This window comes from Somniosus microcephalus, chromosome 20 (assembly GCF_052327205.1).
Source record: "Somniosus microcephalus isolate GS21.2 chromosome 20, FLI_Smic_1.0, whole genome shotgun sequence".
NCBI classification, from domain to species: domain Eukaryota; kingdom Metazoa; phylum Chordata; class Chondrichthyes; order Squaliformes; family Somniosidae; genus Somniosus; species Somniosus microcephalus.
In genome coordinates this window covers 72,205,207-72,229,677 of record NC_141006.1, presented here as the reverse complement: position 1 = coordinate 72,229,677, position 24,471 = coordinate 72,205,207, and the positions used below count along the sequence as shown (strand labels likewise).

Below are 24,471 nucleotides of genomic sequence, written 5' to 3'. Positions count from 1 at the left end.
CACCTCCCCTCCAAGTCACACACCATCCTGACTTGGAAATATATCGCCGATCCTTCATCGTCGCCGGGTCAAAATCCTGGAACTCCCTCCCTAACAGCACTGTAGGAGTACCATCACCACACGGACTGCAGTGGTTCAAGAAGGCGGCTCACCACCACCTTCTCAAGGGCAATTAGGGATGGGCAATAAATGCTGGCCTTGCCAGCGACGCCCACATCCCGTAATGAATGAATAAAAAAAAGATAGCAGGGACATGTCATTTTGTTGCACTCTGCTACTGGGAAGCGATGGCAACAAGATGAAGCTCTTCTTACTCCCAGTTCCCAAATAAAGCCCACCTTACTTGTTTAGGGAAATATTATTATTATAGTCTAATTGGGCAGGCTATCTCGCTCCTTGACAGTACAATCCAAAGATAGAAAGAGCAGTGAATTTGATGAGACTTCAACTGTTTCCATTGGCAGGTATTCACTGGCAGGAGGATCGGTCGCCAGAGGGCACAGATTTAAGGTAATTGGCAAAAAAAAGCCAGGGGGGAGATGAGGAGAATTTCTTTTATGCAGCGAGTTGTTATGACCTGAAAGGGTGGTGGAAGCAGATTCAATAGTAACCTTCAAAAGGGAATTGGATATTTACTTGAAAAGGAAATAAAAATTGTAGGGCGATGGGGAAAGAGTACGGGGAGTGGGAGTAATTGGAGAGCTCTTTCAGTGAGCCGGCACAGACACGATGAGCCGAATGGCCTCTTTCTGCGCTGTATCATCCTATGATCCATGTCAGAGTTCATCATTTCGACCACTGAAGGGATGTGAAACCAGCCTCAAGTCCTGTCTATGAAGATCACGGCTCCAGCAATGCCACAAGGGCTTGCTGGTGCTTAAACCAGGTACCATGTACGTGCCGCAAACAGACACTGCTACTGCTACATCGCCATGGAGACAACTCTCCACAGAATACCAGTAATGAAGACTTGCACCTCTACAGCGCCTTTCACGATCACTGGATGTCCCAAAACACTTTACAGCCAATGAAGTACTTTTTGAAGTGTTGTCATTGTTGTAATGTAGGAAACGCGGCAGCCAATTTGCACACAGCAAGCTCCCATAAACAGCAACGTGATAATGACTAGATAATCTGTTTTAGTGATGTTGATTGAGGGATAAATATTGGCCAGGACACTGGGGAGAACGCCCCTGCTCTTTTTCAAAATAGTGCCATGGGATCTTTAACATCTCATCCGAAAGATGACACCTCAGACAGTGCAGCACTGCATTGGGAGCGTCAGCCTAGATTTTTGTGCTGTAGTTCCTGGAGTGGGACTTGAACCCACAACCTTCTGACCCAGAGGTTAGCGAGAGAGTGCTACCCACTGACCTGACACTACTCTACATGGTACAATCACCTGAGACTCTTCCCTTGGCTGCAGATGCTTAAAGCCATTGGTTCAACTATTCAAGTCCATTTTGCAACTCTTCACCCTGGTCTTTCCTTTGGCTGTTCCCTGTTATTTGTGCTACCTACTTAAACGAGCATTTATGAAACCCTTTTATATTAAATAACAGTGTGTTATATATTTGACCATTAACATAGAACTTGTCTTCTTTGCTTTCTTCCTCAAAATAATTGAAAAGTGCGATACGGCTAACACGGATCATTCAGAATATTGATGTTGGTCTTAAGATAAAGCTGACAGGCAAAAATTGAAGGCAAAAAATAAAAAATTGCTGTAGATTTATCAGCTACTTTCAAATTCATGCCCTACAGTCATTACAAGACTTAACTGAGGAACATTATGTACAGAGAAAATGTTCTTTATCACAAATGTTCTTCTTTAGAGTATTAAAAAAAAGACAAAAATAAGCAGAAGATACAGAAGAAAAATACAAAAATACCATCTATCATTTTCCACTTTCTAGTTAAGTGCATTTTTTATTAAAAGGTCAAAATTGCACATGTTCATTTCAAAAGGAGGCATATATGACTATTAAATCCACAATTTTGTTGAAGGCAGTCCATGCACTATTCTCTGGCATGCTGTATCGGAGTGCGAGAAGGTGGATTTGGGCTTGTGATTTGCCACAAGTTCCTGATTTCTGTCGTGTCATCAAGAAAAGGCGCCACGTGGACAGAAAATGCGAGAGACTTAAAAAAAAAATTAAAACCAATATCCCAGGCAGCTCTCGCATGCTTCCATGCAACCAGACCAAGAGCTCCACTAACTGAGGCCTGAGAGCAGGGCTCGGCTTTGGTGCAAGGTACTGGTTCGAAGAAATGAGCAGTTACTTTAAGTGTGCGGGTTTTACAACCTGCAACCATCTCTCTCCACAACAAACGCTAACCCGTTTATTGTTCATCTCGCCTCGAAAGTCTGGCATTGCGAAGATCACACTCAAACTTTCAAACCAGTTCTGAAACGCTTAAGTTATTGTAAATATGAAAACATTTTGCAACATAAATTTACTTATTTTACCGAAAGGCACTTTAGGGCTATTCCTTTTTCCGTGCTTACTCCTGTAGAAAACATTTGTGGACCCGAACACTTAACTGGAGTACGTAGTACAGGTATTAACAAAGTACACTACAGGTACTGTATATAGCAAATATAGTCAGCCGTGGCTTAGTGGGTTGCACACTTGCCTCTGAGTCAGGAGGTTGTGAGTTCCGAAATCCACTCCAGAGACTCGAGCACAAAAATCTAGGCTGACACTCCAGTGCAGTGCTGAGGGAGTGCCGCACTGTCAGAGGTGCCATCTTTCAGATGAGATATTAAACCGAGGCCCCATCTGCCCTCTTAAGTGAACGTAAAAGATCCCATGGCACTATTTTGAAGAAGAGCAGGGGAGTTCTCCCCCGGTGTCCTGGGACCAATATTTATCCCTCAATCAACATCACTAAAACAGATTATCTGGTCATTATCACATTGCTGTTTGTGGGAGCTTGCTATGCGCAAATTGGCTGTCATTTTGCCTACACTACAACAGTGACTACACTTCAAAAAGTACTTCATTGGCTGTAAAGCACTTTGGGACATCCGGAGGTCATGAAAGGCGCAAGAGAAATGCTCTTTCTTTTATTTAAAATAATTTAACATATTTACCTTATTAAACTCGCTCATCAATCCTTGTTTTGTTTCCGAAACACTAAGAACAATTCTTTGGTGACTAGAAGCCCTGGTGAAGACATACAGGAAACTTTCGATTTACCAGCACCTAACTAACCGGAAATCTCGGTTAACCGGCAAAATTCAGGAGTAGGTTCAGGTAACTTTTATTACTTGCCTTCCTCCATTTGTTGCTGTGCAAGGGTGTGGCTGCAGCTGTTGCTAAGCTACAGATATGCTTGCAACTTGTGGCCATTGTTCTGAAGCTGTGGGTTTGTTGCTTTATACGGAGCTCTCAGCTCCGTATCTTTTACTATAGCTTTCGGTTATCCGGAATTTTGATGAACCGGCACCACGTCGGTCCCGTCCGTGCCAGATAAAAAAAAGTTTCCTGCAGCATAAAATGAAGGAACATCCTAAGTAACAATCCACTATTTGCCACAAATTGGAAAGCCGCTCCATTTTCCCTAATGCTCTGCCCTTAAGCAATGAATGGTGACTGGAGCATCGACTGTGACCCTCCATAGACTATACTCGCGCACAAGAGAAGTACTCCTGCCCTGCAGCGGTGTCTGTGAAAGATAAAACAAAGTGCTGTCAGGCAGTGTCCTTCATCAACTGACAGCAAAGCGGCCTGGGTCATTCCTGCTCTGCCAATTCTCAAATTTATATCCATCTCTTGACTTACTGATACACACATTTCAATAATCTGCCATTGTATTTTAAGCCCTCTTTAAATCACAGCTGAAGTGCTCATTTATTAAGAAGGATTCACAGTAAAAGCCTAATGTATAAATAGCGGTTATTTACTTTAATCACAGTTTGGGGGAAAGTTTCCCACATCTTATCAGCAGAGCTGATCGGAACGGCGAAGCAGGAGATCTGCATCTGGTCAGTATAAAGACCGAACATGAATCTCCCATGATCTTTTGAAAGTGAAGAACTCATGTGCGAACTGGGCTGGGTATATAATAGCATCTGGCCGCACTAGATTAACCCAAGCATTCAACTGCACAGTGGCACTATGGAAAGAATCCAAGCTGGCCACATTGGACAGATGGAACATATGTAAAATAAAAGGCTGCTACATTACTAAGATACTGCCACTAGTTGTTGGTATGTTTAACACTGCATCGTAAACATTTGAGAACTGCGCTGAAGACACTTGGATGCAGAAGATTATTACTGCACGCCGAATATCTTCAACCCAATGCTGACGCCTAAATATTGGACATGACAGTCTAATTGATGCAGATCCCCATGCCCTACAACAGATGCTACTTTTAGCTGCAGCAACTTAATTCTGTAGACTCCAGACTCAGCCGACATGCAGTGGGGTTGTGTCATCGAGCTCAAAGCACACAAGACATCAGAAATAGAAAATGGACAGCACGGCTAACATAATGAATTAGGGAGAGAAATTTAAATCAGCGGTACTACTAAGCAAATATCGATTCGCTGCACATTTTTTTTTAACCAACTTGGAGCAGAGGGGAGTTTTGTAAAGGGTAAAGGGAAAAGAGCAAAAAAGTTCATGTGAAGTCTATGCAGTTCAATGGTTATGTTATGGAGGTGGTGGATAAAGGGTCAAATGAATTTCAGTGGGTTTTTACAGATTGCCCTTGGACACATCGTCAATTCAGCAGGTGAATGTTTTGAAGATGATACGGTCACTGGTGCAATAAATAAATCTGCTGAATGTGTGGACGACAAAGACCAGACAATCTGTGATCACACTTGCTGAATGAATCAGTCATTCATGAAAGAAAGACTTCTGAAATAATACTGAGCGGCCTGCTGGTGGCGCTGTCCAGGGAGAGTATAAATACTCGGGCACGGGCCCAGCTTGCGCAGGACATTCTTAACAGGAACTAGTGAAGGACACAACTAGACCTCCACGTTGTAAAACAGTTGTTAAAGCTTTGTTTAATGCTTAGACCAAGTGCCTAGTAGTTTTCTTATGTCACTTGCTATTTGGCTTTGTTTGACATAATGCCTCTTTACATTAGCATCTAAACAACACCAACTTGTATTTATATAGCGCTTTTAACATAGTAAAATGCCCCCAGGCGCTTCACAGTAGCGTTATCAAACAAAATTTGACACCGAGCCACGTAAGGAGAAGTTAGGGCAGGTGACCAAAAGCTTGGTCAAAGAGGCAGGTTTTAATGAGCGTCTTATAGGAGAGAAAGGTAGCGAGGCGGAGAGGTTTATGGAGGGAATTCCAGAGCTTAGGGTCCAGGCAACAGCAGGCACAGCCGCCAACGGTTGAGCGATTATAATCAGGGATGCTCAAGAGGCCAGAATTAGAGGAGCGCTGATATCTCTGGAGGAGATTACAGAGATAGGGAGAAGCGAGGCTACGGAGGGATTTGAAAACAAGGATGAGCTCTCAATCAAACGTCAAATGTGCACAAATTCACCTTGTACTTAAAAACCCGGAAACTCTCCAAAGTGAAAATATCCTAATATACAGTATAGGACACCCAGAGTTCATTGCTTATCAAGGCTGGATCCTATATGTCACTGTGGTATTATATTTTGTTACGTTTGCTATACTGTAGATCTGTTGCGTTGCCTGACCAAAACAAAAGGCATGTGACATTCGCACTACACCCAAGAGATAGATCTGTTGCTGCTTCTAGGAAATACATAGAATGAAGGTCTGTTACTCAACTGGTTTAAACACAAATTCAATTTGTAGTTACATGCTCGATGCAATGCTTTGTCGCTTATATCCGCTCGATGTAATGAATAGGAATGTTCAAAATTACATGCAGTCACTGCAGTTACAGTTACTATTGTCACACGTTGTGTGCATTTGTAACGGTACTGTAAACACTGGGGGCGAAAATGGATATGGACGGGGATGTAGAACCGGCAGCATCGCATGGGCTGCAATGTTCCCTGTAATTGATTTTGGGTGCGCGGCTCCTTTAAAAGGGGCTGCACAACTCATTCACACTTCCGCGCATGCGCGGTCTTTCCAGTGAGAAAGCGGCCTGCGCGGGAGCTTCAGACAGCTGTACGGCCGCGCGGCTAAGCGGGAACACTGATTGGCTGCCTGTTATACGCTCCGCCCGATATTCAGTCCCGTTGATTTCAATAGAGCTATCGGGGAGTCCTGTAACGGTCGGCAAATGCGATTCCGCCTATTTTGCATGCCCACCCGTGACCAACTTCACCCCCTCCTCCTGTGTGCTTGGGGAAGGCGGGGGGAGGTTGTAGCTTTGTGTAATCATGCATTGGAGAGGGTGCAGAGGAGATTCACCAGGATGTTACCTGGGCTGGAGCACTTCAGCTATGAAGAAAGACTGGACAGGCTGGGGTTGTTTTCCTTAGAGCAGAGAAGGCTGAGGGGGGACCTGATTGAAGTGTACAAAATTATGAGGGGCATAGATAGGGTAGATAGAAAGGAACTGTTCCCCTTAGTAGAGGGGTCAATAACCAGGGAGCATAGTTTCAAGGTAAGGGGCAGGAGGTTTAGAGGGGATTTGAGGAAATATTTTTTCCACCCAGAGGGTGGTTGGAATCTGGAACTCACTGCCTGAAAGGGTGGTAGAGGCAGGAACCCTCACAACATTCAAGAAGCATTTAGATGAGCACTTGAAACGCCAAAGCATACAAGGCTATGGACCAAGTGCTGGGAAATGGGATTAGAATAGACAGGGCTTGATGGCCGGAGCGGACACGATGGGCCGAAGGGCCTCTTTCTGTGCTGTATAACTCTATGTGCAGCCCACACATTGAGGCAGGTGTATCCAGTCTCCTGTTGCAAAAGGGTTGAACACGCTGCGGTACAACATGCACCGCAATGGGGAGAAGAGCACAAACCCCATCTCTTGGATGCATTTGCATAATGTAGACATCTAAGTCAGTATTTATTGCTATTTGTTTAGCAGCAGCAGCAAGTCCCCGAGGCGACTTTTTAAAAACTCTTTTGCAAAGGGCACTGCTTCACGTGACATGAAAAACTACCCTAATTGTGAAAAACAGAAGTCTTGCATAGTTCCCACAAATTGGAATCCTTTCTCTGAATGCGGAAAATGTGTGTGCAAAGGGCTCAATTTGCATAATGTTCAATTACAGGTCCACTCTAGATCAAAGCTCCAGTGAGAATTCCCTTCAGTAGCCTGTTCTTATTTGTATTAATGATACCCTCCTGAAATCCCTGTACGATTTTTCAACTGCATTCTCAGCTTCTGGTGAAGGCGTCAGGAAACACGAGTAAACCAAGTCCAGGAGAAAGTGCAATGTAATCAGTTCTCTGATTATGGTTTATAGCAACAGTGACTAAGATCACGAACATATAAGCAGCAAGGAAGACTGACTTGCATTTATACAGCGCCTTTCACGACCACCGGACGTCTCAAAGCGCTTTACAGCCAATGAAGTACTTTTTGAAGTGGAGTCACTGTTGTAATGTGGGAAACGCGGCAGCCAATTTGCGCACAGCAAGCTCCCACAAACAGCAATGTGATAATGACCAGATCATCTGTTTTTTAGTGATGTTGGTTGAGGGATAAATATTGGCCAAATATTACCGGGAATAACTCCCCGGCTCTTCTTCAAAATAGTGCCGTGGGATCTTTTACGTCCACCTGAGACAGCAGACTCAGTTTAACATCTCATCCGAAAGACAGCGTCTCCCTCAGCGTCAACCTAGATTTTTGTGCTCAAGTCTCTGGAGCGGGACTTGAACCCACAACCTTCTGACCCAGAAGGCGAGGGTGCTGCCCACGGAGCCACCGCTGACACTTAATCATCTCTTTTCAAGCATGAACACCAAGTTTTTCTGGTCTTTCCTCATGATACCGAGGATGAAGAAACTTGAGACACTGGCACTATTTCTAGTGGAACAAAGACAGCCATGAGGAGATTTAATAGGTTTTCAAAATTATGAAGAGTTTTGAAAGGGTGAAGAGCAAAGACTACTTTCTCTAGTTGTGTCAGCCGTGGCTCAGTGGGCAGCACACTTGCCCTCCAAGTCAGAAAGATTGTGGGTTCAAGTCCTACTCCAGGGACTTGAACACATAAAGCTAGGCTGACACTCCGGTACAGTACTGAGGGAGTGCTGCACTGTCCGAGGTGCCGTCTTTCGGATGAGACGTTAAACCGAGGCCCCGTCTGCTCTCTCAGGTGGATGTAAAAGATCCCATGGTACTGTTTTGAAGAAGAGCAGGAGAGTTCTCCCCCATGTCCTGGGGCCAATATTTATCCCTCAACCAACATAACAAAAACAGATTATCTGGTCATTATCACGTTGCTGTTTGTGGGAGCTTGCTGTGCACAAATTGACTGCCGCGTTTCTCACATTACAACAGTGACTGCACTTCAAAAAGTGCTTCATTGGCTGTAAAGCGCCTTTGAGACATCCGGTGGTCATGAAAGGCGCTATAGAAATGCAAGTCTTTCTTTCTTTCTAGTTGTAGAGTCAGTGATGAGGTGTTCGTCAATCTAAAATTGCCACAGAGTGCAGAAAAAAGTTAGGAGAAATTTCTTTACTTTTTTTCTCAAAGGGAAAAGTAACGAAGGAAAATACAGAACTATGGCATGACAGCAGGGCAGGGCTCTCTAGCAGCTCCGTAGACAAATGCATAGCTTGTACTGAGTTAGCTGGTCTTTGCCTGGGCAGCTACAATATGACCAAAATACTTGAGTAAAGGTCACCGACAATGTTCCCCTTATTTATTTTTGGCTGCGCAGCCCATTCACAGTTTCGCGCATGTGCGAAACGTAACATTGAGAAAGCTGATCCCGGGGTGTGCGGCTATTCGAGAATGTTGGTCACCGGCGTGAAACGTTAACTCTGTGTCTCTCTCTCGCCACAGACGCTGCCTGGCCTGCTGACTATTTCCAGCATTTTCTGTTTATATTTCAGATTTCCAGCGTCCCCAGTATTCCGCCTCTGTACTTGCTCCTGATCGCTAATTCGCGACTGCCGCTCTTCGCGTGCATGGGTGAGTGTTGGGTGAGCAGGTTAAGATCGGGACACAGCGGGCAGGCAGCGGGATCGGAGTGGGTAAGTGACTGGCCTCATTTTAACTGCTCCCCCCCACCCCACCCCTGGCTGGTTTCCACCAGGTGGGGACAGTTAAAATCGGGACCACGAACGTTAATAAACCCATCGCCATTTTCTCATTCCCATCTTTTCTTATGTTCTTAAGAGTGGCCATTTGTGTGAAGTACGGAACTGTCAAAGTTGGACAAATCCGAATGTGCGAGATGCTCAGTCACAAGCCCTATAGCAGAGGTATCACATCATGGCAAACATACAAAGCAAGTTAAAAGTGACACGTGTTATATGGAGCACAGGGGAATGGTTACGTGGCAATAATATATTCTTGTCTCCTGTTTTATTGTATTTTGCCTTTCAAAGGATCAAACAAAATCTAAAATCAAAATATGACCACAGAGAAAAAGAGAGAAAGCGAACATTTCCTTCTTGATCATTATTTCTGGCAAAGCCACTTCAGCTGTGTTAGAGGTACCGTCCACCCTTCATTGCTCTTTGTCTTGTAAGAAACAGAAATTGCCTTGGAAATAAATTAATAATTTAATTCTGTATAAATGAAATGAAAGGAATGATACTGTTGTGGCTGATTAATCAGACCACGGGACTGCAGATGTAATGTAGATATAATTCAGTTGAGTGCTCTATTTAACGATTTTATTTGAATTGTCATATTGCAGTCATAACTGTTTGTTTGGATGCTTTGCTTCCCTCGGTACTTGTACTTATATATTTTTCTCCCCACAACCATTTTCTCAAGCAGATTGTTTTTTGCATCCATCAATCTCTAACTGTATACAGACTTTGGGGGAGAAATTGGGTGAGTAGCGCCACTTGTTAGCGCCTAAAGAGGCAGTCAGTGGCTGTAGTGCCACTGGCTGCGCCTCCCGCAATATTGAGTTGGGGCGATAATGGTGGCGTTAGCCTTTTGCGCTGCGCCGCCACCGATGACGTCATCGGTGTGCGCAGCACCCCATTCGCGCCCCGTTCGCGATATTTGGTAGCGAACGGCGCAGTTGCGCCGTTCGCTACCTGCGCCCGGTTCACGGGGCCTTACTGTGCAGGCAGCAGCACAAGTTAAGCTGGAGGTGCGGGGTGGCTGCCTTTTTCGCCGGCCGCCTGCCAGCACCTCCGTCCCCGGCCTCCTAACCACCCCCCCCCCCCCGCGGCATTGCCGGCTGTTTCCCGAGAGCCCGGCACTTCTCCTTGGTGCCGGGCTCGTTTGCCGGCACTCGCGAGAGGGGATCGCGCTGTTGCAGGCACCTCCCCCTTAACAATGGGAGGAAGGCCTGCAGTACTGCAGCATGCCGTGCCGCAGCGTGTGGCGCTGCGGCACGTTGTGTAGCGATATTCAGTTTCAGTGCCCTAAGAGGGACGCGGAGCGCCTCGAGCCTCTCCCCGTGTCCCTCGAGGGGCAGTGAAACTGAATATCTGACGATCGCTGAAGCCTCGAACGCTGCGCTAAATCCTGCGCTCAGGTGACTTTTGCGCCACTTTGGTGCCCAACCCAATTTCTAGGCCTTTATGTTTTATTCGTTCACGGGATGCGGGCGTTGCTGGCAAGGCCAGCATTTATTGCCCATCCCTAATTGCCCTGGAGAAGGTGGTGGTGAGCAACATTCCTGAAAAGGGGCCGCGCACCTCTCTGCTGGCCCCGCGCAGCCCGGGACCGGCTTTTTCCAAAGTAAAGTTTTGTGTGTGCGCAAAACTGTGAATGGGCCGCTCAGCCCCTTAAAGGAGCCATGCGCCTGAAAAAAAAAATAAGAGGGAACATTGGTGGTGAGCCGCCTTCTTGAACCGCTGCAGTCCGTGTGGTGAAGGTGTTCCCACAGTGCTGTTAGGGAGGAAGTTCGAGGATTTTGACCGAAAACTATATTTCAATGAAGCAGGGTAACTTTTTTAAAAAGTGATCCGGCAGTCCGCTCCAGCAGAAACGCCCAAAAATAGCAGCCACACAAAAGAGAAATGCACAAAAGACTATTTCACATGGACTATTCTATTGCCCTCCAAAATGTTGGTGTAAACCAATAGCAAATGTCTCACAGCAAAGCTAGTTGCTGTTGTGGGTCTCACCAGACCCGAACTGGTCTTTAGGAACCACACTTTAGGAAGGATGTGAAGGCCTTACAGAGGGTGCAGAAAAGATTTACCAGAATGGTTCCAGGGATGAGGGACTCCAGTTATGTGGATAGACTGGAGAAGCTGGGGTTGTTCTCCTTAGAGTAGAGAAGGTTGAGAGCAGATTTGATAGAGGTGTTCAAAATCATGAGGGGTCTGGACAGAGTAGATAGAGAGAAACTGGTCCCATTGGTGGAAGGGTCGAGAACCAGAGGACACAGATTGAAGGTGATTGGCAGAAGAACCAAAAGTGACATAAGGAAAAACCTTTTTACGCAGCGAGTGGTTATGATCTGGAATGCACTGCCTGAGAGGGCGGTGGAGGCAGATTCAATCGTGGCTTTCAAAAGGGAATTGGATAAGTACCTGAAGGAAAAAATTTTGCAGGGCTACGGGGAAAGGGCGGGGGAGTGGGACTAGCTGAGGTGCCGGCACGGGCTTGACGGGCCGAATGGCCTCCTTCTGTGCTGTAACCGTTCTATGACTGCAGCTGTGCCAGTTGCTTGCCACTGTTTTAACTGCTATGTCCAACGGGAAGCTACTTTTCAAAAGCGATCTCAGTGACGTGTAGACATTGAAATCTGATTTTTGTTTGACTTTCTCCAGTTTAAAGAACTACAGAAAAGACCAAAAGGAAAGGGAAGAACCTGCAGTGATATAGCACCCTTCACAAGTTTAGGAGTCAGGACGTCCCAAAGCGCTTTACAAAGTGCTGTCGCTGTTGTGATGTAGGGAAACGATTTCAACACTTACTAACCAGCGTAAACCCTGCAAAGTTGTAACATATAAATCGCAGTGTAGGTTCCGCCCGAACCCAATAAACGATGCTGTTAGTTACATCTGACACAAGCAGCGCAAACCATTTTCAGGAGCTGCAATAATTGTGTCAGCCGTGGCTCTGAGTCAGAAGGTTGTGGGTTCAAGTCCCACTCCAGAGACTTGAGCACAAAAATCTAGGCTGACACTCCAGTGCAGTGCTGAGGGAGCGCTGCATTGTCGGAGGCGCCGTCTTTCGGATCAGATGTTAAACCGAGGTTCTGTCTGCTCTCAGGTGGATGTAAATAGATCCCATGGCACTATTTTGAAGAAGAGCAGGGGAGTTATCCCTGGTGTCCTTCCCAACATTTATCCCTCAATCAACATAACAAAAAAAACAAATTATCTGGTCATTATTGCTATTTATGGGAGCTTCCTGTGCGCATATTGGATGCTGCATTTCCCACATTACAACTGTGACTACACTTCAAAAAGTACTTAATTGGCTGTAAAGTGCTTTGGGACGTCTGGTGGTCGTGAAAGGTGCTATAGAAATGCAAGTCTCTCTTTCTTCTCCTGACACATAACAAACAGCACGCTGCAAGAACAAAGTATGTATGTGTACTGAGGGATAAAGTGCAAGTCCTTTCGCCAATGGGTTGGCAGTTTTTAAACTGCATATTTACACAATGTAACAAGCTTGTAGGTGGCGTGAAGCTCGTCAAGATAACCCAGCCCCACCCCCACACATAGGACCCTGTTGCACTTGTAAAAAGAACTGTAGAGGAGGTCGTGTTAAAAAGGTCACTTTTGATTGTGCGACTTACAGCCAGTTGTATTTTATTGCAGGCACCACAAACCACATACAACCGGAATTTGAGGACCAATCTGCACCTTCTTTTTGAAAGGTTCTGAAGGTTCAATGGTACAAAACTCTCCCCTAGCAAAACCTTCCTGTGCTGAGAGCAACCGACTAAGCTGTTATTGAGAGACATGATATTTCGTCCCCTTGTATGTAGGGGGAGAAATTCATTATAGCCCCGTTTGGGGCACTAAATTTGAAGAGTTGGGAAAATTAGCGGCAGGCGCTAATGTTTCTAAACTTTTAAAAATTCAGTGTTGCGTTAAATCAATCGCTCCACGTCCTTCTTGGAGCGCAATCAGCAGCAAGTGGGGCGGAGTCTTAAAGGGAAGGGCCATCGCTGCAGGCTCTGCAATAGAAAAATTACCTGCCTGGCCCCCCAAGGCGATCGTCCCGGCACTCATGCAGACCGCCGGGCTGATCGATCGCGGGCAGAAACCCGCGATAAAAAGCCGAACAAGAAAGGTCATTTTTTTTAAACATTTTTTTTTTCATATACTTATCTCGGCCACCTCGTCTTTAATCATAGCCCCCGAAGCGGCCGCCGCCCGACGCGCGCCTCCGGCAGCTGTCGGTGTTTTCGACCGGCGCTGCCGCAGGCGTGGGGTGGGGGCGGAAGTCAATTTCGGGTCTGGGGCGATGCGCATGGCGATGACGTCATGATCCCTGGGTGAAGGAGATCAGGGTGCACCGCCATAGCGCCGCCTCAAAACTCCGGCCGGTCGCAAAGGCACCCAATTCTGCCCTCAAAGTTTTTTTTAAAACCAACGCAAGAGGCTGGTACCAGACTATGTTTTTGCACAAAGAAGTACTTGCAAGTATTTTCCAGCATCAGCTGTTACTCAAGCCCATATAAAAAAGGTCCGCTAGTGTCAGACTTGGGGGTAAATATTGGTCTCAGCTGCCAGTGCCCATAACTCCTCCAGCAGCAGTGCCACCCTCATGAATTTTCTTTTTTTACATTCGTTCCTGGGATATGGGCATCGCTGCCAAGGCCAGCATTTATTGCCCATCCTGAATTGCCCTCGAGAAGGTGGTGGTGAGCCGCCTTCTTGAATCGCTGCAGTTCGTGTGGTCTTAGTAGTTTGGTACAACTGAGTGGCTTGCTGGGCCTTTTCAGAGGGCAGTTAAGAGTCAACCACATTGCTGCGGGTCTGGAGTCACGTATAGGCCAGACCGGGTAAGGGTGGCAGATTTCCTTCCCTAAAGGACATTAGTGAACTAGATGGGTTTTACGACAATCACGCTCACCATTACTGATACGAGCTCTTTATTTAATTAACTGAGTTTAAATTCCCCAGCAGTCGGGGATGGGATTTGAACTCATGTCTCTGCATCATTAAGTCCAGGTGCTTGGATTACTAGCCCAGTAACATAAGCACTATTGCTACTGTACCCCCTCAATTATAGGCTCTCAGGTAGATTAGAGGGCGATCGCCAGGATGATGGAGACGGGGTGAGAACTCGTGAGCGCCCGCAGAAGAATCGTGAGCGGGTCAGGCCCGATGCCTGCTCTGCTCAACGGGAACTGAGTTTACGCCGGTCTCGTTCAACAGACGTTAGGTCCCTAATTTACATTTTGAAGGGGCCTGACGCCCCCAAAAAAGGACCCCACAAGCTTAGCAGAAGAACCAACGCCTGTGCAGAGAAACAGGCGCAATTCACACCAACTTCTACCTCTTAACTCTTAACTTGAATGGGCTGTGTGCAGATGGACACAAACAGAAGGTGGACAAATGTTAAGCGACCTTTAGTAAATGAAAGGTTATAAATTAACTTTAGTTGCTCTTGCAAAGCCATTTATCAGTACAGAAAGGCTTGACAAAGTCAAATAAAATGAAAAGTAATCATCATTTCCCTCATAAACCTTACTGTTAATTTAAATGTGTCTCTATTCACATATATTTGGAAATGTTACTGAAAATGTATGGTGGCTCACACAAACGACTTACGCTATTAACCCCTTTAGTGTCAGCCGTGGCTCAGTGGGCAGCACCCTCGCCTCAGTCAGAAGGTTGTGGGTTCAAGTCCCACCCCCGAGACTTGAGCACAAAAATCTAGGCTGACACTCCAGTGGAGTGCTGCACTGTCGGAGGTGCCGTCTTTCGGACGAGATGTTAAACCGAGGCCCCATCTGCCCTCTCAGGTGGACGTAAAAGATCCCATGGCACTATTTTGAAGAAGAGCAGGGGAGTTATCCCTGGTGTCCTGGGGCCAATAATTATCCCTCAATCAACATAACAAAATCTGGTCATTATCACATTGCTGTTTGTGGGAGCTTGCTGTGCGCAATTGGCTGCTGCGTTTCCTACATTACAACAGTGACTCCACTTCAAAAAGTACTTCATTGGCTGTAAAGCGCTTTGGGACGTCCTGAGGTCATGAAAGGCGCTATAGAAATGCAAGTCTTTCTTTTTAACACTGTCAATGCTGTTTATATTAGACGCTATGTGCAGTATACAGACATTGCAACACCGCGTGTCAAGAGAAAAGTGTTTTCTCAAGCGTCGGACCACTGCAGTATGAAAAAGGCGGTATGTGCATTAGTGGACACATTTTTTCACACAACTTATTTTTTCAATGCAAGAGATTTAATCTTGCAATGAAATAGTTGTGCTCAGCATACGATGCAGAAATCAACAACCGTAAGTGATTTTGTTCCCCCCTCAGCTTTCTTTTCATGCGTCAGGGAAGGTTGGTGGGACAGGGATTCACAGTCCAGTTTCCCCGAGATGATAGGAGGTCATCTCATATCACCTACATGGACTTCTGATGGTTGGTGGTGATGACATGGTTTATAATCACTACATGAACATGTTGTTCATACTTTGCTACAAAAAAACATCAGGCCAACGTTATACACTGACTCAAGGGACCAAGTGTACAGAGAAATCCGAGCTGTACGCAGAGGAACACGTTCACGTCTTGAAAGTGAAAACCACATGCATTATACTGCACGGTCATTTCAATCACTCTACCCATGGAGCTGGGTTATAATGACTTTACCAGTCAGACTAAAATGTGCAGTTTGAAATTGTTAGTGGATGCAATTTAAATGGTAATGACTAGCCATTTTTCATATGTCAACCGGCATATGTCACCATCCCTCCTAGCTTTAGAAAGCAGGCAGGAAATGGAAAGTGCAACAATGTGAGGTGAAGAAAATAAATACATTTGCTGTATATAAAAACAGACAATTTGCAATAAAAGGTGATCAGATTAGGATTTGCTACCTGGATATGTCTGTAGAAATGAAGCATGACACGAGATCTTTGGCACTAGGTGGGGAGCTACAAGACAACACAAACCCAGTTATTGAATTCCGCTTTACTGGTATTGCGGGTAAACTCGACGTGGGATGTGGGACGAAGCTCAAATTCTATTACAAACTGTGTGGATTCATTTTCTCATTTGTATGACAGAAGTACCACAGCTATGTGTCAGATTGAAGAATGTAGACGATTGCATTGTGTTCAGTCCCAGGAATAGAAGCCTAGAGGTGCTCCACTGGAAATCCAGAGGTACAGGGGCCGAAAGCAATTTTCTTGGAAGATGCTAGTGATAGACAGCATCAAACTGGCAGCAATACAGGAAGTCACAGTCTCAGACATATGAAGTCATGGACAAAGGTTGCCTGCAAGACAACTTCACCCAATCTTTCTCCTTCTCATCACAGCCTATGATAGCAGACTTGTACTAGTGCATACTGTGGCAGTCTAGACTTTGTGTGATATTTTTCTATCAACAACAACTTGCATATATATAGCACCTTTAACATAGTAAAACATCCCGAAACTCTTCACAGGAGCGATTAACAAACAAAATTTGACACCGAGCCACATGTAGAGATATTAGGACAGGTGACCAAAAGCTTGGTCAAAGAGGGAGGTTTTAAGGAATGTTTTAAAGCAGGACAAAGAGGTTTAGGGAGGGAATTCCACAGCTTAGAGCCTCAGCAGCTGACGGCACGGCCGCCGATGGTGGAGCAAAGAAAATGGGGGATGTGCAAGAGGCCAGAATTGGAGGAGCGCAGAGATCTCGGAGGGTTGTAGGGCTGGAGGAGGTTACAGAGATGGGGGGGGGGGCGGTGGGGGCGAGGCCATGGACGAGGCCATGGAGGGATTTGAAAAGAAGTATGAGAATTTTAAAATCGAGATGGCTTTAGGTTTCAAAAGCTAATATTCAGCAAATCTTTTAAACCTAGTTTTAAATTGACAATCAATACATTAAAACATTTGGTTCAAAGGAGCTTTCTGGATTTGGCCCTGTGAAACGGAAGCCTCATTAGCATTAGATGGTCAGAAACCATTAATATAAAATTGTACACTTCATCTGCGAAAGGCATAGCTGAATACAAACTGGATTACTTAAAGCTAGACCATGGCATAGTCTGATTGGTTGAGGATAATTACTTATTCATTTTAATTATTTGTCTCCCTCTTGGTCTCTTCAATTTTCTCTTTGCATCAATGCTTCATCTACCCCTCCACTGACCAGGGCTGAAACGTTCCATTCGTTAACTCTCCTGAGGGGAATTATTCTTCACTGTTCATGACTTGAAGAGCACAATGACTTGTGAGCTTTGTGCGTACTGACAACAGGACATTTTTCACTCAGTCTCGAATTTGACATTGCTTCCCATCACTACTGATCCTTTGCAATATCTCAAGCTTCCCCCCCCCCCCCAACCACCACCCCCCCACCCCCACCCAACCCCCGATTGCTAATTGACACTAAAAATGCATTAATATTTTTAGGATGTGTTTCCTTTGTTTAAAGTGACAGCTTTTGCACAAATCAAACTTCATTTTGGGAAGTCTTTTAAATCCAACTTGGCAACTAGTGAGCATCTTTTTAAAAACCTTTCCCAGCAGAACCCTCACAACAACCTTGTTAGGAACATTGGAAAAAAATGTGATATTCGCTAACACTACTGTCATCACTTCATTATCACTGTCTCACATCCAATACATACACATTCAACAATGCAAAATAACTTTTCTAAACTTATTTTTACAGTTTGCAAGACTGACTGAAAACAAAACACCAAATTTTACAGTTCTATTTTAGCACTGGTAAAAATAGTTCCATGTCTCATCCCATTTTCCTCCGGTGGGGAAATCTAGAACAAGGGGAACAATCCTAAGTTTAGATCTAGGCCATTTAGGAGTGTAATCAAGAAGCACTCTTTCTCACAATGGTTGGTGAAAATCTGGAACTCTCTCCCCCTAAAAGGCTGTGGATACTGGGGATCAATTGAAATTTAAGACTGAGATCGATAGATTTTGGTTGGTTAAGGGTAGCAAGAGGTACAGTGCAAAGGTGGGTAAATGGAGTTGTGGTGCAGGCCAGTCATGATCTAACTGAATGGCAGAACAGGCTGAATGGCCTCCTCCTGTTCCACTAATCACTAATAAACACACAGACAGTAGGACAGACTGGTGCTGTGCTGAAACCTTAGCAGACTAAAAAAGTCATGTTTTCACATTCTGCTACCAAACTACACCACAATAGTACACAGGAATAAAGCTGGCAGCCAGAAAGGGGAAACTCAACTTCTTAACTTTTATGTCTACAATTCTTTAGGATAAATAAATAAATAAATTGTAGCTTCTGCAATAAAATAACCAAATATTGATGAGCAAAACTGTGATGTTCCATTTTAAGGAACTTACATTTAAAAATCAAGTTGAAAACTGTAGATAGTTGGATTTAATTACAAATATGATGTTAGATCCTGCAGGTTGTGTCGGCAAAGGTCGATGCATAACTTTGCGGCCCCTGTTCAAGCTCAGCAGTGTACCAGTTTTGCAAACTTTTTACGATATTGTGTGAGTGGATATTAAATCTGGGGCATTAAGCTGGATTTTTTTTATATATAAGAATAGAGTCAACAAAGTATGAGGAGAGATTGGGTCGATTGGGCTTATACTCGCTGGAGTTTAGAGGAATGAGAGGGGATCTCATTGAAACTTATAAAGTTCTAACAGGACTAGACAGACTGGATGCAGGAAGGATGTTCCCGCTGGCCGGGGAGTCCAGAACCAGGGGTCACAGTCTAAGGATAAGGGGTAAGCCATTTAGGACAGAGATGGCATAGTGGCATAGTGGACGGCCCTCCGGCCTAATGGGGAGCTGGTGGTATGCCGATTTTAGGTCGATGATGGATAACACCCGGTATTGCACGATGGCATAGTGGCATAGTGGCACGGTGGCATAGTGGTTAGCACTGTTGCCTCACAGCGCCAGGGACCCGGGTTCAAATCCGGCCTCGGGTGACTGTCTGTGTGGAGTTTGCACATTCTCCCCGTGTTTGCGTGGGTTTCCTCCGGGTGCTCCGGTTTCCTCCCACAGTCCAAAGATGTGCGGGTTAGGTTGATTGGCCATGATAAAAATTGGCCCTTAGTGTTAGGGGGGATTAAATACGTGGGGTTACGGGGATAGGGCTTGGGTGGGATGGCTGTCAGTGTAGGGACCGGGTGCTAGGGTTTGGATGATCAGCCATGATCTCGTTGAATGGTGGAGCAGGCTCGAAGGGCCGAATGGCCTACTCCTGCTCCATGTTTCTATGAGGAGGAATTTCTTCACCCAGAGAGTGGTGAACCTGTGGAATTCTCTACCACAGAAGGCAGTGGAGGCCAATTCATTAAATATATTCAAGAAGGAGTTGGATATATTTCTTAAAGCTAAAGGGATCATGGGGTATGGGGAGAAAGCAGGGACAGGGTACTGAATTTGGATGATCAGCCATAATCTCATTGAATGGCGGAGCAGGCTCGAGGGGCCGAATGGCCGACTCCTGCTCCTATCTTCTATGTTTCTATGTAAAGTGGGACAATCCCTTTCAAACAGGACCATTAGCTTACTGTGAAAGAATCTAAACCTAAACTGAAAAAAAATCCAGACTCTCCCTGATGCCACATACAGTAAACTCTACCTTATCCGGCACCTCTGGGACCAGGATGGTGCCGGTTGATGAAAAATTCTGGATAACAGAGAGGTGTACCTGCCAAGCCATTTTTTAACACAAACAAAAATAGAAACCACTGACTAACTCGGCCACCGTGGGAGACTCGGACTCGGCAAAACCAGTGCTGGATGGATTCGGCAAGATTACCGGTTATCTATTTTGCCGGTTATTAAAGTATTCCGGATGATTAAGTGCCGTTTAAACAAGCGTTTACTGTATTTAACCCCCTCCCCATGTAACAGACACACACATAGCTTTAAAGGGTCTTCTTGTTTCAAAATCAGGAACAACCTACCTTACAATTCAACTTGAAAAATGGCACATTAGAGACACTTTCGCAGTCTAGCTTTGTGTTCTTATTTTACTTTAATTTTAAGGACTTTGTGAAATTTTGTTGCATGTCCAGGTGACAGTTATCAGTTTTGACAAAGGGTCAACACCCAAAGTGTTAACTCATCTGTTCCCTCCACCGATGCTAGTCAACATCACTAAAACAGATTAACTGGTCATTATCACATTGCTGTTTGTGGGAGCTTGCTGTGCGCAAATCCGGTGATCGTGAAAGGCGCTACGTAAAGGCAAATCTTCCTTTTTTTTTCTTTTTACCTGACCTGCCGAAGGCTTTTAGCATTTTCTGTTTCTGTTTCAGGTTGCCAGCATCTGTGGTTTGTTTGTTTTGAACACTTTTACCACCTAGCTTGAGCCAAGTCAGATGCAGCATGGGTCAGATGCAAAACAAAGCTCCTTCTCTCTTCCCCGACAAAGCACCATTTAGAAATGTGCCACTAACTGCATCAATGTGAAATCTTCTATTGCTCATAGCAGGTCATCCTTATGATCTCACAATGAGATGGTCAACTTGTGGTGAATTGCTTTGCTCTGTGGACTTGCATCCACCAGGAACATAGAAATCTTAGAATCAGAGAAATTTACAGCACGGAAGGAGGCCATTTGGCCCATCGTGTCCGCTCCGGCCGACAAAGAGCTCTCCAGCCCAATCCCACTTTCCAGCTCTTGGTCCGTAGCCCTGTAGGTTACGACACTTCAAGTGCATATCCAAGTACTTTTTAAATGCGATGGGGTCTCTGCCTCTACCACCCTTTCAGGCAGTGAGTTCCAGACCCCCACCACCCTCTGGGTGAAAAAAGTTCTCCTCAACTCCCCTCTAATCCTTCTACCAATTACTTTAAATCTATGCCCCCTGGTTATTGACCTCTCTGCTAAGGAAAATAGGTCCTTCCTATCCACTCTATCTAGGCCCCTCATCATTTTATACACCTCAATAAAGGTCTCCCCTCAGCCTCCTCTGTTCCAAAGCAAACAATCCAAGCCTAACATGGGTAAGACTGTCCAAACTTACTGTACACAGCTGGCAGAGAGGGACCGTTTCATTCTATCAATCTTGTCTAGGACACAAACAGAGGTCTTAGTGGTGAAGGACAGCACTCAAATCCACTGCACCACCTTGTCCGCAATATTAAAACAGCATGGTCTTCATAAATATAGTGTTCAAAATACCTCACATTTGTTTGGTTACAAACTCTAAACACAAGTGGAAATTAAGCTGTAATGCATCATTGCGTCGCTTGCACACAAGGATGAAAGTGACTCATGACTCCTCTCTCCTCAAACAAAAAGGAGTTTTTTGCTTTTTAGTGTTCAACTTAACTAGTTCATTCCCATATGGGAAACAACCTGTACCAATGTAATGTCTAGGCCACTATCAGCAGCATTGAACAGCTAATAATACCCTTTCAAAGTGGTCCAGGCAGAGAGTGCAGAATGATACTGTCTGCTTACACTGGCTGGGTAGGCTGATGATTATGTATTTAGGAGTTCTTGTACCTGTCCATTCTACACCTAGTATTCCCCTGTAACACTGGGTGAAATAAGCCCAATATCATGATTCAATTGCAGGAGCCTGCCATTCATCACTGCCTACCATGACAGTCAAATTCAGGCAAAAAAACCCAACAAATTTGACAAAATGAGTTAGAACAATTCCCACCTGGGTGTGTACTGTATATAAAATGGTGTGGAGATGCCGGAGTTGGACTGGGGTGGACAGTTTGTGATTTCAAATAAAGCTGTTGGACTATAACCTGGTGTTGTGTGACTTCTTACATTTGTATATAAAATAACACGGACTGTCACGTGTGTCAAAGAGGTTACACATCCCAGAATTCATTGACAACACACTCAGCTTCCTTTCAGTTCACTGCCTTGAACACATTTTTGGTTATGCATTATTATCTCACATATAACAGGATGCGCTGACATTTCCTGTAATTCATTGGAAACCAAATAACACGCCAGCCCAACTAATAGTCATCGTGATACAGACACTTACAAGCAGTGTCAGAGCCATGGAGCCCCAACACCCTGCTTTATGAAGACGATGACCGCTTTTAGTTACACACAAGACAAGTGAGCACAACAGTTCACCACACTATCTTGTGCCTGGGTTAGAGCACGTGACAGGAAGGGCCAGCGAGACAAGAGCATCTTTCACTCTGCAACACTTAATGTAATATCTGTGCCCAGCGCATTGTTATGATGCCCTGCTGTCTGCATTCAGTAAGAGGGGTCGCTTCTGATCGGTTTCTATGTTAAGCACAATTAACAAGACTGTCCATGATAAAGGGCGATTGCTATGTTGAACAATGGAATGTGGTCTGTAGAGATACACTAGTGCTAATATATATTAGTTTATTATCTGGATGCTATCGATTGCAATCAGAATCAAGGATTACTGGTGAATGCATCTCGCGGAATCTGGCAGGCTGGGCTGCATTGCTAGAAAGACACTCGCTACATTGTGCTAATTCGAATCCTTTCTGCACTGTGTACTGAAAGCAGGGACGGGATTTCCTCTCGCAGGGCTGGACCAGACAGCGAGCTTGCGTGGAGCGGAAATTAACACCGCGCCGGGCACTAGCTGGGTGAAGGATAGACCCCCTCTCTGTCTCTCTCTGTACATCACCACACTGAAATCCTGCTGCTGAATAATCCGGACTGTCCGGAGACACAGATAAAAGGGAGAGGGGAAAGTCAGCAATCCCCTTGTACAGAAATGTGGTGAATCCACCACAATCGTAATCCATGAGAAATCTTGCAGAGAACGATTGGTGTTGGAGAATCGAACCCACGGGGGATGTTTAACACGATTTGAAGGCGTCATTTTACAATGAATGTAAACAGAATGTGCCATCTAGATGGTCATGGACTTTATCACCACCCAGCTTCCCCCATTATATGGGAACATTTTTAGTTATTACAAACTCTCAAATATGCCTCCAACTTATCTTCCTGTTTTACATATAAACTTTATAGATTTTTTTGTTTGTTTTTGTTTTTTAAATCGCCCTCAAGGCCAGCACTCAGGAGAGGAGCTGGTGGGTAACAATGTGGAGTCGGTTTCCAGGGAGCTGGGCGAGATTCCCCTCAAGTTTCAGGGAGATAGATGTCTGTCCTTAAAACAAGGCGGGATCATCATGTCACAAAATGCTGGGTTTTGACCAGGCCGGTTCATGCAGCGCTCTCTAGACTGTCTTAAACTGCAAAATCCTCTGCTCATCTCAACAACAACCAAAAACCCTCACCAACCCCCCACAACAACAGATCACTCACCTGTGACCAGCCCGGGAGATCCCCAGTGCTGGGGCCAGCAGAGACCCCAGGCGGTTTTTTTTTGGGGGGGAGGAGGTGGTGGAGTGGGGGCTTTCGTTTCTTTCTCTCTCCCGATTAATCTTCTTGCTTCATGAAGCTCCTTGCTCCGGCTCACGCCGCCCTTTGCAGCAGCAGCAGCAACAACAGCCCTCAATGAATTGCTCTGACTCACACAGCACAGCACAAGGGGAAGCTGCGATCAGCCTCAACTCACACCACCCCCGCCACTCTCTCACCATCGACTCTTCTGCAATCGCTGGCTGAAGCCACATCAGCTGCAATGTATTTCCAAATAATGCAGACTGCTTCTCTTTTTTTACCCCCCCCCCCCGCCCAAAAAACGACATTCCAGGACAAAGCAATCTACGTTGAAATAAGTTGATACTAGTGTGAGCTTTCGGGCTCTCAAATGAAATGAGTGTCTATTTTTTTCCCCCATCGAAACTCTTTGAATGCCAGTCGCTCAGCAGAGGAGGGACATCCCTCTGAGCACTTTGAAAAGTATCAAAGCCATCCTATCGACCTGCAGTGGGCAGGAAAAGTAGCAGGGAAATCCTTCTGATAGTCATTTATGTCGAAATTGATAATGCGATTATTTACTCCAAGAAATTGACACAATTAAATCGAGATGGTTTGTTTCAAGCCTTTTTAAAACATTGCTCAATTTATTATTAGGGGTCCTCAATTGTCATGGATACAGGAAGGACAAGGCAGGTTACACACGCCAGCTTCAACCGAGAAAACATCTGGATGACCTTTACATAATACCTACAGGAAAAAAACAAGAAACACTGTTGTTGACCACAAAAAATATTGGGCCATATAATTTGCAGGGTGTCTAATGGCATCTGCCATTAGTTAGGACATTTAAGGATTTTTAATTTATCTTTGCGTGGCAAGTTGCTGAAAGTGCGAGCTGATAACGGCGCAGCGAGGGGGGAAACCGGACATCTGGGACCTGAGTGAACAGGGCAAGCAGCTGT

General features: G+C 45.2%; 1 protein-coding gene across 3 annotated transcripts in view; it reads right to left on the bottom strand.

Annotated features, from left to right (window-relative positions):
- LOC147103421 (tyrosine-protein kinase Fyn-like) overlaps positions 1-23,733 on the bottom strand; it is a 363,535-nt gene extending 339,802 nt beyond the window's left edge. For 2 of the 3 annotated variants that reach the window (XM_085962994.1, XM_085962996.1), the window contains exon 1: positions 23,450-23,733. The gene's annotated coding sequence lies outside the window, so the exon portion shown is untranslated. Of the gene's footprint in view, positions 1-3,097; positions 3,194-23,449 lie in introns of those variants that run through there. The other variant, XM_085962995.1, reaches the window with a different exon arrangement.
- Positions 23,734-24,471: the final 738 nt, after the last annotated feature.